General features: G+C 40.6%; 1 pseudogene; it reads right to left on the reverse strand.

The window, feature by feature from the left end:
* Window positions 1–9098: 9098 nt before the first annotated feature.
* Window positions 9099–16613, reverse strand: part of LOC141917620 (ADP-ribosylation factor-like protein 15) — a 312613-nt pseudogene continuing 305098 nt past the window's right edge.

Consider the following 16613-nt stretch of genomic DNA (forward strand, 5'->3'; position numbering starts at 1 on the left):
CAACTTTTCTGGTTTAATTCCAAGATTATCAAATGAGAATCCATTTTCAGCATCAGTCAGCTGGACCTGGGCATGCCCAATCTTGGCCTTTAGTTATACTCAAACCCACTAAGTTACACTTTCTAGTTATTGACTTGCGGAAACACAACTCCCCAACCTATAAGGTTATAAAGTAGGTATGTTTATTCAGCGCTGAGACGCACGGGGGATCACTCCACCACAAACGTGCGCCCCTCTCGTGGCACCTTGTCTTGGCTTTATGCTACAAAGCATCACATATTCATAATACGCCTATACATATGCATGACCTATCCCCGCTTCGTATTACAATGAGCCTGAAAGTCTTTTTCATATGTTCCGCCCCGGTCTCCTCCTAGTCGCGTCTGCGCAGTGTGTCCAGGTGGTCATGGGCTGGAGTCGCAGAGATGAAGTAGCTCCTCTTCCTCACTGTTGAACTTTTTACCTCCATTCCTTGCGCAGTCTCTGTAGCCTCCTGGACTCAGGCCGGACCATAGGGTTGGTTTTGACCAGTTTTTAGGGCTGTCTTCCTATTCCATCAGGAAGCGTTCCCTCACAGCTTCCATTAATCAAGGTTTCCATATTGTTCTGCTCTCTGGCCCATCGACTATGATCTATTATCCTATTCAATCTTAGTTATCTTTTAACTAATGGGCCTCTAGCCCCTAGCCTGATCTCTAAGTCTTCCATCTTTATCTCTAAACTAAGTTATACCTTCATTTCTTGAGTGCCTAATTTCTATATCCTATTTTAATTTCCTAGCTCATCTCAGTTATTATTTGCATTGTAACCTATAATTTTAATCATAAAACTGAACCTCAGAGCTAGTCCTCCTGTAATAGCTCCTGCTTTACTAAAAGATACACCCATCATCAAAGATCAGCTATTGCATGAACCAGATTTCCAAACCAAAATATGCAGATAGAGAAATGCAGAAAGATGGTGAGAAATGGGTCTTCATGCACACTCAGGTAGAGAGGCCACAATACTGTGGCTCATCTGGAGACAACTGGGAATGAACCGATCCTTTTGAGTTCAAGGTGAACTCTATGTCTGCTTCAACAACCACTCTGAGGGTACACTTGCATGACACGGGAGTATTGTATAAACAGATGTGAACACCGAGGGGTTTTTTTTAAATCTTACATGCAGGCAGGAATCAAAGGATCACATCAGTAACTAAAACCATCGATTAGTAGAGACCACCTCCTTCAGGCCTTAATTAGGTTAGATGCGAAGTGGTTCTCATAGATGAACTGCTTGAGAACACGCAAATCACCAGTATCCAGGTATTATAAAATACCAAACTTAAAAGAGGAAACAGTTTCTCTTCCGTTTGATTTGACCCAAACCTAAAGGGAAATCTGCCTGCTGAATCTCTCAGAAGCAATCAGAACAAGATTCACCATCCCAAAGCAGTTCTATGGAAGATTTGTCCTCAGCATTGAGAACAGAAAAATCAAATAAGAGATTTTTTTCTCTACAAAACATTGTATGCATTTTCTTCAATGTCCAGGTCACCAATATGTCAACATATGAAAACATCAGACAACATTTGAACTTGATATTAACATTCTTTAGAGATCAGAAGCAACCACTAAAAATAGGCAAGATATTTATATCGCCCGTAATAGTAGACTCCGATATTACAAGTACCTCTCAGTGGAGATAGGCCTGAACCAAAACCTCAGGTCCCCACATCAGACCATAAAAAAACCCAAAACAAATAAACAAAAAGCTAAAGTTCTGTCTCAGATCTCAGAGCTGGGGCTACCAGGAATGTTCCTGGTTCTGATAGACTTTGTTGATTGAGTATTTGGTACTCTTCATGCTACAGGGAAAAAAAAAAAAAAGCAAAAAAAAAAGCTCTTTAGTCTGAGAGTGAGCACTAAAGTCAGCTTGCCATGTGAATGAAACGAGGGAACCCAGAGGAACAAAATCTCAGCAACTGTACCGGGTCTGGCTGAGCCGGAATTGGTTTTCCCCTGTAGCAGCCCCCATGGTGCTGTGTTTGATGTTGGGAGCTGGCAGGGTGTTGATAGCACCCTGGTGGTGTGGCTACTGCTGAGTGGTGCTTACACAGCACCAAGGCTCTTTCCGACATTTCCCCCCCTCCCACAGTGGGACGGGGTGGGCAAGATCTTGGGAGGGGACACAACCAGGACAGCTGACCCCAACTGACCAAAGGGATATTCCAGACCATCTGACGGCTGCTCAGTATAAAGCTGGGAGAAAGGAGGAAGGGGGGGGGTCACCCTTGGTCCTCCGAGGCAACCCCTCCGCGTATGGGAGCCCTGCTTCCTGAGAAGGCCCGACATCGCCTGTTCATGGGAAGTAGAGAATAAATCTGTTTGCTTTTTTTTGCTTCCGCGCGCGGACCTTTGCTTCGCTTTGCTTATATTAAAACTGCTTTTGTTTTACCCACAAGGGTTTTTTGGTTTTTTTTTTTTTTCCCTATCTTATTTTCTTTCCCCTCTTTGCCCTGTTGAGAAAAAAGGGGAAGTGGGGGGAAGTGATAGAGCGACTTGGTGGGTACCTGGCATTTAGCCAAGGTCAAACCACCACAGCAACATACAGATATTTTGGGTAAACATTTAAAAATAATACTGTTGACGTCAGTGATTGACAATTGAACCCCATTTATCACTGACAACTAAGATTATTTTTTCAGCTGTGGATCATGTTAATTGTGGAAGCCAATAGGGATTAATGTGAGGTAAATGGTCGCAATACCTTTAGTATATGTGATGACTTTACTAGATTTGCAGTACTGTATTTACTGTAACCAAAAGGTCATGCTCTATATTTTAAAGGTAAACAGTGAACTTTCTGCATCAGTCACACTCCTGAAAATCATGTACAAAAAATATTTTTAGAAAAGGCAATTACCTTTTTTTTGGTAATTAACCTTAGTTTCAGATACTTGAAGGAAGGCTTTCAACTTTAACCAACACATGTGTAAACCAGCAAGGATTCCAATTATCTCATTGGCAAACAAAGAAACTTAGTAAAGATGGACTAAGGCTGTTATATGAGTGCTCATTTCTTTCTCTGTAGCAAGGTAAATAGAGGCAATGATGAAATTGCATTGTTCATTCCACTGTTAAATAAAAAAAGCAATTTACCAGATACTGCAGTTTAACCAGTGTTAAAATGGTACAATCCCATTCACATCTTGAATCTCTACATCTTAAAAAGACACCATACATGGGAAGGCTATAATAAAATAATTCTGATATAGTTTTGCTAATAGACATTTGTTGTTACAAACATTAAAAATATATAATTTTGATACTGGCAGAAATGTGGTCCTTGAAAGGTATACAATAACACTATGTAGAAGTTCAAGAAAATTGAATCTACTTGTAATTTGGTGACGTAACCTTCTCCAAGGATATGCTATTAAACATGGTAGTACACAAAGCCTGCTATAAGATGTATATGAATTTTTTGTTTAAAAAAATAGCAAGATGTGCATTAGTGGAAAATGGATATGTGCTTTCAAGTAAATTAGATAAGGTGACACAGGAAAGGAAATGCTATTTTAGCATATGGTAACAGAATGCAGAATTGATTAATTTCTAGAAAATAAATTTTTAAAGTGCCAACCTTAACACACAACAGGAATTGCTGCTTTAAAGGGACTGTGTCAAAGTTGACAGGCCCAAAATGTAACCTACCATAAAAATAAACTTTTTATTAAATGCCCTTTTGATCCTGAAAAATCTATCAACCTTCCAAATCCAAGACTGTCACATTGTTAAAATACAAAGTACTTTGCTGTATGATTGGCCATTAAACTTGGTTTGGTTTCGAAACATGTATATGTAAGTCATGATTTTGCTCTCCCCTCCACACTGTCTTTGGGACTATGCAAGATATTCATAGCATTTAGACAGTGCCAGATCTTTTGCTTGGGATTTCCATGATTTAGCATTTCAGTTAGTGGTAATTGATAAAAAAGCTCCAATGGTAAATGTCTCCTTAGAAAGAGGACAGTTCTTCATACATAAAAGTTGCCAAACCACAAAAGGATTTATTTTTGTCTTGTTTTACTTAATACATGCAAATACTTTCCAGTGCACACTGAAATGCAATAAATTATAGTTACATGGCATAGTGATAAAAATGAACAACAGCATTTCACTATTTCAAGGTGACAGGTGAAAAAGAAGTGTTGTGATTGCTGGTTTTATTTTTTTGTCAGCTTTAGCTCACAATCTAATAGTGAGAATTGAGAAGATTAATTGTGAATTGCTTTCCTTATATTGCACACAAGCATAATAGAAAGCTACAATTCATGCCTCTTACTTATTAGCATGTGTGCAGGTTCTCAAATATAGGGGTTTACTATAAACCTGACAACCAGATTATTAAAATCTGTCCCTTCTGCTCTCCCCATCTTATTGCTATATAAAACTGGAGCTGCACAGACTACTGTTAGCATCAATATTCACATTTGAACATCTGCCTTTTCTAGACAGTTTCAGTGATTCAAAAATGAAGGCATATTTAAGACATCATAAATGGAAGTGCTCAACATGCTTGATGCACAAACATACACACCACAAAAAAGGCTGTCCTGAATATATTCCATCAAAACCCACCAGAATACCACATATTATATTTTCCTAAAATATATTATAAGCAGCTAGTATTAAGCATAAATAGTCTCATAACTAGTTAAATTAGACCTGATCTTCAGTCCAACTCACACAATGAAGTTAGTCAGTTCACCCATGAGGGCTGAGGATTGAGAACGGTAATGATCTTTTTCAGTCTCTTCACCTAACAGAATTCAGCAGCCCTACTTGAATTCAGGGCTCCAAGTCGGACCTGCCTGAGCCAATTAGTGACAGTGGCCATGCCTCTGTGACAAGGTATTTAAGAAAGGGAACCTGGGAGGAGGAGGGGGACATCTGTATGAACACCAAGGTCAGTGGAAGGAAGGAGGGGAGGTGCACCAGTGCAGAGCCCCCCTGTATCCCGTGGTGAGACGGCAGGGCCACCCTCCCTGCCACCCATGGAGGTCTACAGCAGAGAAGATGCCGACTTGCAGCCTGTGGGGGCCCCACACCGGGACAGGTGACTGTGCTCAAAGGAGGCCAGGACCCTGTGGGAAGAAGGCCCCACTGTTGTAGTTTGGCCCTGGGAGGATTGCAACATGTGGGGGTGACCCACACGCCCGTGGGAGTGACTCATGTCAGAGAGAGTTTGTGGAGGACCTGTGAGAGGGGGACTGCAAAGGAGCAGGGGAGGAATACCAAAAGTCATGTTCCCACCCCCCCACCCCCCTCCCCGAGGTGGAAGAAGCTGACTGCACCCTCCCCTTCCCTGCCCCCTGTGGGAGGAGGAAGTAGAGATATAGGGAGCAAAGCTGGAAGAAGGGAGGGGTAGAGGGAAGGTGTTTTCAGGATGTGGTAATGCTTCTCATGGCCCTACTCTGTCTGTTAAGTGTTGTTGTTGTTAGTGTCTGTATTAAATTGATGTTCTTTTTTCTTCCCCTAATGAGCCTGTCTTTTGTCTGTACCTTAAAGTATGAGATCATCTCTCCCTGTCCTTATCTCAATTTCCTGGGCCTTTTGCTTTTTCTCCTTCCCAGTGCTGGGGGGAAGGGGGAGTGAGCAGCTGCATGGTGCTCAGTTGCCCTCTGAGCTCAAACCATGACAAGATGCAAACTTTTGTAATATAAATTAATTTCCATTACAGAAGGGCAACTGTATGGTACAAAAATCTGCAACTTCTATAAATATAATGAAATGCAAGAAGTTAACTGAAATAATACATCACAGATTTTTGTATAGCACATTTGAAGAGGGAAGCTAAGATACACATGGAGCATTATACAGCAAGAAAGAATATAAAAACCCACTAAGATTTAATTTTTTTCCATACAAATGCTAGAAGTACAAGTACAGGACTCAGCATGGAAGCAGTAAGATTACCAGCTCAGAGTGGGTAGACAAAGAAGTCTTATTGACAAGTTCTAAGCATTAGGCAGCAGACAGAAGCTTGTCAAAACCAGCTGTTGTTGGATACTGATTGATAATGTTTTCATTCTGATGGCTGAGACACTACAGACAGCCACGGGTCTGAGAAGCAGCCCAATGTGAGCATATACACATACACACACAAAGTAATTTAACAAATGTCTAAAGAACATTAAAGCACAATATCTTTTTTAAAAAGACAATGTTCACTCCTTAATGAACTTGCATATAAAGTAGAGCCTAGTGCCCAAGTTTATTTCATCTAAATGATGAACACATGTGAAAGTTTTTAAAAAAGAAAGAGAAAAAAAAGAAGCAATTGAGATTGGTCATCTGAATAAAAACTGCATGACGCTTACATATTCTACTATAGCCAGACCATTCAAGAACACTTAGACAAGGAAGTGTGACATGAGCTGCTATGAACATTTTTAATCCCTCCATAAAAAAGTGAAGGTATTTATAGACATTAAGAAGGTACACATCCATTAAATCCATCTGCAACACAAAACCACAGAACTACATTCAAAGTAAAGTTAAGCATTGGTCTTAGCCTTAAGCAGCTATGAGGTATTGTTTCAACCTGTGGTGAGGAATCATCACTACAGTAGTAAGAAAAAGCATATTCAAAATAATTTGGGGGAAAAAAAAAAAAAAAAAAAAAAATCACTGCTCCTGTGCAGTTGGCATTTTCCTAAAGAAAAAGGATTAAGCATCAAAAGGTCCTAGTCTAAGTGGACATTGGTGTGTGCCAAAGCCATATTCTCATTGACTAGTTGGGCCTTTTGTATGTTAGTCATGTAGCACCTTCCAACAGTGCACAGTTGGGAAATCATGACCAAAATATAACTCAAACTCTAAAGTCTTTGGACCAGACTCACTGATGGCACAAGTACAGTTCCTGGAATGCAATATAGTTGGGCTTATTTTCACTTGTACCTTTTGGTCCATAACATGTGGGAACAAAGGGGAAAAACAGTGAAAAAAATTTATCTCTCATCTTCTAACTAATGCTCAATGAAAAAGCAGTAAAAGCTCTGAATCCCTTTTTACCTCCCCAAACTGCTCTGCCTTCTCTGGGAAATTTTTCACTCACTCCTTCCCACCACTTCTTATTTGTCATTGTCCCTAAACAGGACAGAAATCCAGGGACCTTGTGGAAATCTGGGGACTCTGTAACCTCTAAGCTCATGTCAGCTAAGAGAGAGAGTTTAAAACTGTAAATCAGATCCAGTTCCTCTTGACATCCAGGGAAAGGAGTCTCCTTAACCCATACAAGAGAAACTGATAGGCAGCTGGGTCCCATCTAAACTGTGCAGAGAGAACTGGAACCAACATAGGGCTCCTCTCTGTATTTTAAAATGAACAGTTCCAGTTCTTGGGTATTTCCAAGAGTATGAGGAGTGAGGCAATTGACCTGGCAGGAAAGAGAAATAAAACAAAGCAAGAAGAGATGCCCTTCAGGCTTTCTGCCTATTCTATCACAAAATTAAGGAGCTTACCAGTTTTACAGTCTGTGGAAATTGAAAAGTAAACAAAAAGCCTTATAAAAACATTTTGTTTAACAAAGAGTACAATTGCAAGTAATAGAGAAGTGGCTTTTATAAGTCTTTAAAACCTGATCCTTTCTATTTTCTTATTCCCAAATAAACTACAGAAACTACAATAAACTTTAAACTTAAAAAATAAATGCTCAGAGTGGAAAGATATGTTGCTTAAAGCCCTGAAAAAAGTTACAAGTTTCAAAATACAAGCAGAATTGATGAGGAACCACTGACACATCACTACAGTTCGTGTTTGTAGACACTCATGCATGAGGGTAGCTGAATGCACAAGGCACAACATTCAAGGTGTATATCAGTCCAGTGACTGATCTGCACATACCCTGTTGTGACTGACTTAATGGTGAACCAGTGACCTGGCATGTTTCTTCAATGGACAAAATTGGTTTATAAGGTTTTAAAAATCAACAAAAGGCATCCAAAAAACTGCAAGCCTACAATGTGGAAAACTTGGAAAGAGGAAATATGCACTGTGTTACTGGAACCAAATGGGATTTTTCCAAATGTATTACAAGTGTTGTTTCCAATGAATAAGTTTTTGTCTTTGTAACATTTAGCCCAGAGGAAGTTTGAAAGAACAAGTTATAATCCCTTGAAAAGAGAAACATATAGTACAAACACTGGAAGGCCCTTAATTATAGTATAGATGCCTTGGCACTGTTACAATAACAGTAGTATTCTATGAATGAGTGATACAGGAGGTAATCCTTATTTAATATCAGTCACACTTCTAACTAGTAATAAAGCCTCCACAGCTGAATTAACAGATATTTGCTTTGCTTCTCTTCATTGAAAGTAGTTTTCTATAAAATTATTACTTTATCCAATTTTTGTGTATTTTCTAAAAATATTGTTACTTAGACCACCTGCTTATGTCACCTATTCTTCATGAATACTGTTACCTGCACACATCTGTGTGCTAATTTCCCTTTCAGGAAAATTCCAGTAAAATAATGGTTCTGCCTTTGACAAGGTTATGCAGTGACTTTAGAAGAGGAATCAACTAACATGCCAGCTGTGTTTTCATTTAGTAAAACTTCAGACTAACCTTTGAATTACCATGAAACTCCTTGCCTTTAAGGTATCCTATCAAGATTCTCAGTATCTGTGCTTTCCAGACTGTGGGGTCAGTAAACAAGCTAATACAAATTAGTCTCACAAATCCTTAAGACATTAGTTATTTTTTAAAAAAACAAGGTATCAGGTAGAATTCCTCCTTTGCAGCTATGTTATTTTTGTGCATGCAAAATTTCCTATCAAGGATGATGGTAACATCAGAAAGCAACATGTAGTGTGCAGAACTAGTGATAAACCAAGAGGAACTCCCTATTTCAGTAGTGTAGACAACTTTACTGAAAATAGTCATGTACCTGATTCACAGGATATTTATTTTAACAAAAGGACATTCTGCACTAACTATGTATAAACAACATATCACAGCACAGTCTTAATACCACACCATAATTAAGCTGTGAGCAGAATGAGCAGGTACGGTGATGCCTGAAGAACCACTATTCTCTCTTGTGTTTCACATTCTGGAAGGTTCTAAGTCTCACTCTTCTAACAAGTTTATAAGAAGGGAGAAGTTGTCTTTTACTGCCTTCATATCATCCAAGGAGCAGGGTTTAAGAATCCAGCACTTTCCATGTGCAAGTGGCTCAAGTTCAAAATCTTTTTTGATCTATTAAGAAAAAAAAGAGACACCAATGTATTAATACTATAATGACAACACACTGTCTCTCTCTCGTCTAAAAAAAAAAAAGCACCTCTCAAAACATCAAAAACAACATATAAAAGATCAGTATACTAATTTTTAGAATCTTTCCCACAGCTGTTCTTATAATACAGGTTATGTGATGTGACCTGAAAGTGTTTTCTTTAGGGGTGAGTGACCTGCTTGGAAGCTACTGTTTTACCCATACATTTAACAGCATGGGAGGTCTGGGGAAGAATTATAGGAACATAAGGCAAAGAGCAAAGCACATGAAGCAAGTGTTCAAAAACATAGCCAAACCAGCAAAAGTAACTAAGAAATGTTAGGTTACATCTGCACTTTAATGTTAAAGCTGTATGTTTCATCATACTCTTATTGGTAAACACTTAAGATGGAGAATTTGTTTCTTAAATTAATTTTGTTTTTTAAATTAACATAGCAGACTAGCACACTAATGTGATTAGAATAGTAATAAGTATTATATGTGAGACATGATGGTTTTCTATGATGGTCTTTGTTCAAAATCCAGCATGTTCTAGCAGTCTTCAGCTGCTTATTAACAATACCTAATAATGCCTATAAAGAAGGAAGCCTTTTAATTAAACTAATTCCATTTCAATTTCTGCAGCAACCATGCAGCAAGGAGGCATAAGAATATGATGCAATATATGTAATAAAACATATATGGTATTTGTTATTCAAATCTCAAGGGGAAAAAGAAGTTGTAGTCAGGATGTTGTGGCCGAACAGTTTTGTAATTCTCTTATGTAAATAAGAAATAAGATATATGTATATAGTTTCTATTGTTAAAATCAGTTGTTAGAAGGGAGCTAAAATGGCCCCCATCTTCAAGCCACTACAGAAACCCCTGTGCTGAGTCATCCCCCCTTCTGTGACGGAAACCTGAGAAAAGCCCGGGAAAACCTGAGAAAAGCCCGGGAAAACTTGTTTACACCTTTGCAGACCCCTCAGGGTACGCCCATCATGAATATGGATGAAGCCTACACTAGAAAGGGACTCGGTTCTGCCGGGTCAGGTGTGTGTGCTGGTAGAGCAGAGACTCCCGGCACACCCAGCGCTGTTTTGCTCACTCGCCGCTTGCTAATAAATTTATTATTGATCACTAAAAATTGAGAAGTGGTTATTTCCCACTAAATTACTTTTAATCTATAACAATATAGAATAAGAATATGATGCAATATAGAATTTCAAGTTTTAAGGTGATTATAAGCCTTTGACAAAATAACCAAGGAAGATGCAGTTTCTTGGAAAGACCAATCGTCACTGACACTAATTACACCAACTGTCAAGGCAGAAACACAGACCCACAGAAAGACTGAAAAAGAAAAGATTTCATTTAGTATCATACTCCAATCACTTTTCAAAATAGCAAGTACAATATAAAAAGATATTTTTGATCCTATTAATGCCTTTTAGGAGAAGACAGAAGTATGCAGGTTATTTTGGTCCACAGATTGATTACATTTTTCATAAAAATTTTAGTCTTTGATAGTATTTGATCCAATAGTATTTGATCCAAAAGTCTACTCGTGTTTGACTTGTCAAAACAGACATTTAGTTTTTATATCCAAAATTACATCCATCAATACTTGCTATTCTCAACATACCAACAGAAATATTTAGTGCTTAGTTTGCACATTCTTGTTCCTTGTAATTATTGCCAAATATTCTTAATTTTCTTTTATCACAGACTGAGCCACAAATACACAACACAACAGGAGCAGTTACTTGTATTGTGGTAGGCAGTAGAGGCCCTAGACAGGCAACTGGAGCCACACTGTGTGAGGCTCCATGTGCAGGGGACAAAAAAAAAAAAAAAAAAAAAGCTTCCAAAGCCCAAACAAGCTGCAACATCTCTATGCAGCTCTTACAGTGTCTATACAACAGTTTTATTTATCTAATAATGTATTCTAATAGAAGAAACTGACTGTAGTTATATCAACTCACATAAATCAGAACTCAACTGTGACAATGCATCAAGAAGGGTTTCTTATTTTTTAGAAAGTAATTTCAAGCAGAGCTTCTAGTGACAAATATCAGAAAAAAATGGTGGTTTTGAGACAGGAACTTCTGCTTCCCACAGCTAAGATACAGGTGAAACCTTTAAAAATATATTTTCAACAAAGCAGAATTGTATCAATAACAACCTGCAAACATTTGAAAATGAAGCATGGTACTTGACATTCACTTCCCCTCAAACAAATTTCAGAAAACACACAAGTTGAAATAAATGGGACTTCAACAACCAGTATTTTAATATTAACATACTTACTTTTTAGCATTGCTATCTTAGTGCCATATTAGCATCTGATATGTTAACATGGTTATATGTGATCAGAAACTAAATACTAATCTCTATAAGGGATATACTGCAATATCTCCTGCAGCTGAACTGACACCAAATTGAATTTACCCCCATTATGTTGTGCGATTTGGTATACCACCTATATAGAACTTGTTTAGCATAACTTGCTTAACATTAGTAGCTAAATTTGCTGAAGCTTTAGACTGCAAGCTGTGAACTTTCACCTAGATATGTTGAACTTTTATCTACTCAAGCAAAAGAAGGCCCCAGAGCCGGTTAAAGCCAGAAGATAAGGAAGCTACATTCATTAACAGAAGCTGCAACCTTAGAGATAGGAAAAGAAATGGCCCGCCTAGAGACAATGAAAGGACCCAATGAAGAATGGGAAGACCCCAGACCCTGATATTACTATTGGTCCAATCACACAGAATCACAGAATCATCTAGGTTGGAAAAGACCTTGAAGGTCATCCAGTTCAACCATTAACCTAACACTGACTGTTCCCACCTACACCATATCCCTCAGCGCTATGTCAACCCTGCTCTTAAACACGTCCAGGGATGGGGACTCCACCACTGCCCTGGGCAGCCCATTCCAACGCTTAACGTTCTGTAAAGAAATGCTTCCTAATATCCAGTCTAAACCTTCCCTGGAGCAACTTGAGGCCATTCCCTCTTGACCTATTGCTTATTACTTAGTTAAAGAGGCTCATCCCCAGCTCTCTGCAGCCTCCTTTCAGGTAGTTGTAGAGGGCGGTGAGGTCTCCCCTCAGCCTCCTCTTCTCCAGACTAAACCCCCCCAGTTCCCTCAGCCGCTCCTCGTACGACATGTGCTCCAGACCCTGCACCAGCTCCGTTGTCCTTCTCTGGACACGCTCGAGTCATTCAATGGCCTTTTTGTAGTGAGGGGCCCAAAACTGAACACAGTCATCGAGGTGTGGCCTCACCAGTGCCGAGTACAGGGGTAAGATCCCTTCCCTGTCCCTGCTGGCCACGCTATTTCTGATGCAAGCCAGGATACCATTGGCCTTCTTGGCCACCTGGGCACACTACTGGCTCATGTTCAGCCGGCTGTCAATCAACACCCCCAGGTCCCTCTCTGACTGGCAGCTCTCCAGCCACTCCTTCCCAAGCCTGTAGCGCCGCTGGGGGTTGTTGTGGCCCAAGTGCAGCACCCGGCATTTGGCCTTATTGAAACTCCTCCAGTTGGCCTCAGCCCATCGCTCCAGCCTGGCCAGGTCTCTCTGCAGAGCCTCCCTACCCTCGAGCAGACCAACACTCCCACCCAACTTGGTGTCATCTGCAAACTTACTGAGGGTGCACTCGATCCCCTCATCTGGATCATCAATTAAGATGTTAAACAGGAGTGGCCCCAAAACTGAGCCCTGAGGGACACCACTCGTGACTGGCTGCCAACTGGACTTACCTCCATTCACCACCACTCTTTGGGCCCGGCCATCCAGCCAGTTTTTTACCCAGCAGAGCGTGTGCCCATCCAAGCCTCGAGCAGCCGGTTTAACCAGGAGAATGCTGTGGGAAACGGTGTCAAAGGCCTTACTAAAGTCAAGGTAAACTACATCCACAGCCTTTCCCTCATCCAATAAGCAGGTCGCCCTGTCGTAGAAGGAGATCAGGTTTGTCAAGCAGGACCTGCCTTTCATAAACCCATGCTGACTGGGTCTGATCATCTGGTTGTCCCACCTGTGTTGTGTGATGGTACTCAGGATGAGCTGCTCCATCAGCTTCCCAGGCACCGACATCAAGCTGACAGGCCTGTAATTTCCTGGATCATCCTTCCGACCCTTCTTATAGATGGGCGTCACATTGGCCAGTTTCCAGTCTGGCGGGACCTCCCCAGTCAGCCAGGACTGCTGGGAAATGCTGGAAAGCGGCTTTGCGAGCACCCCAGCCAGCTCCTTCAGCACCCTCGGTGTATCCCATCCGGTCCCATAGACTTGTGTTTGTCTATGTGATGCAGTAGGTCACTGACTGTCTCCTCCTGGATTGCGGGGGGGTCGTTCTCCCAGTCTCTGTCTTCTGGCTGAGGAGGCTGGATTCCCTCAATACAACTAGTCTTGTTATTAAAGACTGAGGCAAAGAAGGCATTAAGCACCTCAGCCTTTTCCACATCACTTGTTACCATGTTTCCTCCCGCATCCAGCAGGGGATGGAGACTCTCCCTGGTCTTTCTTTGGCTGCTCACATACTTATAGAAACATTTCTTGTTATCCTTGACTGCTGAAGCCAGATTAATTTCCAGCTGGGCTTTAGACCTCCTGATTTCCACCCTGCATAGCCTCACAGCCTCTTTGTAATCACTGTGAGTGGCTAGCCCCTTCCTCCAAAGGCTGTAAACTCTCCTTTTCTCCTTGAGTTGCAGCCAAAGCTCCCTGTTCAGCCAGGGTGGTCTTCTCTGTCGCCGGCTTCTCTTACAGCACCTGGGGACTGCCTGCTCCTGAGCCATTAACACTTCCTTCTTAAAGAGTGCCCAGCCTTCCTGGACCCCTATACCCTTCAGGATCGTCTCCCAAGGGATCCTTTCAAGCAGGTGCCTAAACAAGTCAAAGTCAGCACTTTAAGTGTCCAGGATGTCAGTTCTCTGTCCCCTCTCCTGGCTTCTCTAAGAATAGAGAACTCTATTATTTCATGATCACTGTGCCCTAGTTTGCCTCCAACCGTGTTGTGGTTTGAACTCAGCCGGTAGCAAATCGCCATGTGGCCAGTTGTTTACTCCCGCCCCGCCCCCCCCCCCCCCCCGGTGAAATAGGGGAGGGACAAAAAAGAAGAAATTTGTAGGTTTAAAAAAAAAAAAAAATTACTAGCAAAAGCAACAGTAACGATAGTAGTCCAAAACAGGTAAAATGCAGTAGTGGCTCACTCAGCGGCGACCGGTACAGAGCCCGTCCCCAGCAGCGATCTGACCGCACCGGTGAAACTCCACCCAGCCGATCCGGAAACCGAAAACAAAACAAACAACGCCCGTGAGAGAGCAGGCGCCCGCCTATATGCTGAGCATTGCATCACATGCCATGGAATGCTCCAATGATCGATCTGGACCCAGCCCTTCAGCTGTGCTCGCCCAAGGAAAGTTAACTCTATCCTGGCCAAAACCAGGACAAACCGCCACATCATCCACCAGTCGTGTGAGGGGTGGGGAATTTAGGGTATAATTGCCCAGGGATTTCTTTGTTTGAGATCTCTCTTTGGAGGCACCCACATCGAGCTGTAATGCTATTAATAAAAAGGACTTTATAGAAGAATCTCCTTTCAGTTTATTGATTCAGTGGAAACCTAGAGTCAAACCCTGTTATGGTGGCTGGCATGCATAATTTCCATACAAGTTAATATATTGAATTAATGTCACTGATCATAATATTGGAGAAGCAGGATAAGAAATCTGTCTTGCCTGTTTCAGTAACAGCCTCCTTGACTACTAAATAAGGGGAGGAAGTAAAAGCTGCACAGAAACATAACAAAGCAAAATGTGAGTGCAGCTAGCTGATGGAGCAACCTGCTGGTGTTAAACTGACAAACATGGCTGAGTAATTTGAGATATTTCAGACCCACAACCTGGAGGATGTCCACCACACCCCCTCTACTGGAAGACTATTGCCATCAGCCCCTTGAGCTCACTGAAGTCTGTCTGCAATCTTATTTTCATAGCCTCTTGAATTAAGACTATACCATATGAAGAAATGATTAGGAAAAGGTCATTACATAGTAAGGACAATACTTGGGTTTTAAAGCATTAAATATCTAAACTTCTACTTCAGCAGTAAAACAGCATCAACTCATTTAGTAAAACAAATTTTGCAGAGAAATTATTTATTTCAATGTCCAATGTTGATTAAATTTTATTTTTCACTATTTCTTGGTGTGTAATCAAAATGTAACAAAATCAGCAATGTGCTGTCATCATTTTCCACACCTAAGGAACAGTTCAGAGTGTCTGCATTAATAGGCCCTAAATAAATGCTGAAATTAGTGATTGTTAAATCAGTGGCTTTTGAAATGAGAAGTTTTGATAATGGCATGAAAGCACAGCTGCTTGTATTCACTTAAGTAACAGCTATTTTGTTCATACCTACAGAGAAAAAAGATTTTCTAGATGACTTGTCTCTAATCCAAATATAGAAGAATAACACTTATCAGTTTACAAATAATAAAAAACTAAACCAGAAGTAGCACTGAAATGATTTTCCACAACCCAAGGGACACTGTGTGGTATGTTACTATTTTTCCTCATTTAAACTTCACACTACAGCAGAGTTTTGCACTCCAGAGTGAAACAAAGAGGTTCACTCAACAGTCAGAATTGAGTATAAGTGTTAAGCAGGTATTCTTTATTCGCAGCACTGGGCAGCACTGGGGATCGCTCCACCACAAGTGCCACACTTACTAACAAAATGCTCTGACTAATATACACAAAAAGCATACATATGCATTAGATTTCTTAGAAAAGGCAGTCTTATGCTAATGGGTTCTCAGAATTCATTTACATAATCTGAGCATGTGTAGTAAAAATAGAGTGAGGGTCTTCTCCCATCCTTAGGGGTCCACATAGCCTTCCTCACACTGTCCCTTAGTGAACTTAAGGTTTCTTGTGTCCATACGTGGTCATAGAGTTACTTCATCCATCCTTCAGCTCCTGTTTGTTCCAAGGAGGTTAGTTTAGACCAGCTTCTAGTCACTTATCTTGACACTGGCTTCTTCTTAGGCCCTTATTTTCTTTAGGTTTCTGCTATTAGGAATGTACTCAGGGAGCTTTTCAGACTGTCCAAGGACTGTCTTATCTCCACTAGGCAAGGAGTTAAAGGTTTCAAAACACCTTACAAGTGGGTAATGACTACAGAGGGTAGTTAGGAAAAAGTATAAATGAAATTATATACATTACAGTAAAATACAGAAAAAATACAGGAAAAAATAAAAGCTAGCAAAACATAAGTGATGTCTGACATTAAAACTTATTTTATAGGTCCCTGTACATTAACAATTTCAAGTATA

The sequence above is a fragment of the Strix aluco genome, chromosome W, assembly GCF_031877795.1.
Source record: "Strix aluco isolate bStrAlu1 chromosome W, bStrAlu1.hap1, whole genome shotgun sequence".
Classification (NCBI taxonomy): domain Eukaryota; kingdom Metazoa; phylum Chordata; class Aves; order Strigiformes; family Strigidae; genus Strix; species Strix aluco.